Raw genomic sequence first — 2,724 nt, forward strand, 5'->3', positions numbered from 1 at the left:
ATACCTAAAAATTTGATATCTAATTTCATATATCTGTCCTTCTATTTTGAGTTTTTACATTTAAAAAAATATTATTAATTTACATCAAGTTAAAAATCTCTAAATTTTTATAGAGTAACTTTTTATAATGTTATAAGCATACTTATAAAAATTCATTCGCATAATCATATTTGAGGCGTGTTAGACATTAAAAGTGACCAAAAGGAATTCGAACTCGAATTCACTACATTGTAGGTAGGAGTCTAACATCTCTTTTGATATTGTTTTATTAATTTTAATTTAGTTATATATTTTTTATAATAGCCAAAATTAATAATTAATTGTTAATTTTATTAAAGAAATTGATTAAATTCATGACCTGTGATCATCTTACTCCTTCGTATTACCAAACCAGCTTATGATTTTCCAAATCAGTAATATTGTTAATGGATGAATTTGCCAAAGTAAATTAAGAAATTAGTATAGTAACAAATAGTGTCACACAATCAACAAATAACTCCCTTAAACATGTGGTAATAGGTTCGATTTTGGATCCAAATATATGGAAGCATATTTGTTGGGAGAAGTCAACCCTCCATTTTTTAAGGATTATTTTGTGCTTTTCAATTGGGGATACTTTGTATTAGGACTTAGCCAACAGGTTTAGAAGCATAAGACAATCTTTAAAAGTGATACTATTTTTACATGCGAAATAACAAACATAAAAATTATGGATGTTACTGATGGGAAATTCAACAACAAATAATAATAACAACTCTAACAGAGCAATATGCAGCGGATAATCAATTTCCCAAACTTGCAAGAATCTGTGAGGAGCAACAACAAATAATCACAACAACTAAAATCACTACCACAAAGGACACAATAATTTTTAATGTGGAAAAACCTTCTCAATGTGAGAAGTAAACAACCACGAGACCAAGCCAGTAATAGAGCTCCACTATGATCAAAATATGGGTACAAGAGAGTTTCAAATATGGCAAAAATTCGTGCTCAATAACCAGCCAAAAACAGCAAGGTAACCAGCACAACAATCAGCAAAAACAATGAGAAAACAAGCATGAAATTGAAAACAAAGTTCAGCAGAAAAACCAGAAAAACTGCTACTGTCTGAGCTTAATGTTTCCCACCTCAGACCTCTGATCGACGATCCAACCAGTCAGATTGAAGTACCATGAGTCACGAACCTGCTGTCCAAATTTCAGCCTGATCTGACGGTGAACAAAGGCGAAATCGCGAATCTAGTGCAGCTTCTCTGTTTTATGCGAAAATGGGTTTTGCTCTTCCTCTCTCACTTTTCTCTTTTCCTCACTCTTTGAATTCAGCTCTCTCTCACTCACTAATCTGACCTCTCTCCACTTGGTTAAGTGATGGGCTATGTAGCCAATAATATAAACATTTATTTCAAAATTTAACAGAAAATTTAATTCATTTGACACTTATAATTGATAATAAACAACACCTACTGCATAAATATTGTTGCTCAATAAGACTTTTTTAGCCGGCATTTTTATATTTTCCAACTGAAATTATATTAAACTTAATAGTATAATAAAATTTACATATGGATAGGTTATTGCTAGCTGCCTATCAGAAGAAGAAATCATGGGATTGAAGCAGATGTTTAAGGGTATGGACACTGACAACAGTGGAACCATTACAATTGAAGAGCTCAAGCAAGGGCTTGCAAGGCAAGGAACTAGGCTAACAGAACAAGAAGTTAAGCAATTAATGGAAGCTGTAAGTAGTTGTCTCTCCTTCATTTTTGTAGGGTACTGCATGGCAAAATAACTTCTGCTCAAAAGCAGCTTCTCTTCCATGATAACTTAACACAATTTTTTTATTTTACTTTTTTTTACAAATTACAGGCAGATGCTGATGGTAATGGAATCATAGACTATGATGGGTTCATCATCAGCACCATTATCATCTGTATGAACCTTGGCCAATTCCAACAACCCATCATCCAAAGCATCACATATCCAATGATACCTAACATCAATGTGCTTGGACCTAGAAAGAAAGGTTGAATTCTTACCAAGATGAATTGCACTTTGACTATCACAAAATAACAATTACTTATCTTGAACAAAACCAAGCTCCTGTAAGAATTTCTTCAACCATAACAATTCCTTGCATGCTTCTGTAATGGCAATGAACTCTGCCTCAGTAGTGGACAATGCAACACATCTCTGTAATCTGGATTGTCTTAATTGGTGTAAATTTTCTAATCTCATTGCTTTTCCGCAATTAGGTACATTACCATTGAAGAACTAGAGCAAGCTCTCCATGAGTATAACATGCACGATGGCAGGGACATCAAGGAAATCATTTCAGAAGTTGACGCAGATAACGTAAGTCTTGTACAAAGTGAATTAAATATTTTTCCATTTCTAATAGAAACAACCTTGTTGCACATTCTCCAATTGACCTCAGATTATTATAAACAAAAATATCTAAATTCATACTAATGAGATATTTACATCTTGTGAGTTACTGATTTTTTCCCTTCAATTTAAACAAGAGAAGTTGTAGTTTTCAGACTATAGCATTCATAAGAACTTACTTTATGAAAAGTTTTTGAAAATAAAATCTATATTAATTGAGATAGATATTAAGGAAATGGCATAATTAAATAAGAGTAAAAGTAGTTAAATTTAATTATATATATTTGACCACAGATCATGAGTATTTTTTTTTTTTTTTTTTTTTTAATTGAGAATG

The 2,724-nt window shown here is 31.9% G+C and overlaps 1 long non-coding RNA gene across 1 annotated transcript in view; it reads left to right on the plus strand.

Annotated features, from left to right (window-relative positions):
- Nucleotides 1–2,253: 2,253 nt before the first annotated feature.
- The window catches only part of LOC113786293 (uncharacterized), a 1,511-nt gene continuing 1,040 nt past the window's right edge, over nucleotides 2,254–2,724 (plus strand). Inside the window, exon 1 of the long non-coding RNA XR_003472444.2 lies at nucleotides 2,254–2,354. This is a non-coding gene — a long non-coding RNA (uncharacterized lncRNA). The remainder of the gene's footprint in view (nucleotides 2,355–2,724) is intronic.

Source organism: Cicer arietinum, chromosome 4, assembly GCF_000331145.2.
Source record: "Cicer arietinum cultivar CDC Frontier isolate Library 1 chromosome 4, Cicar.CDCFrontier_v2.0, whole genome shotgun sequence".
NCBI classification, from domain to species: Eukaryota; Viridiplantae; Streptophyta; class Magnoliopsida; order Fabales; family Fabaceae; genus Cicer; species Cicer arietinum.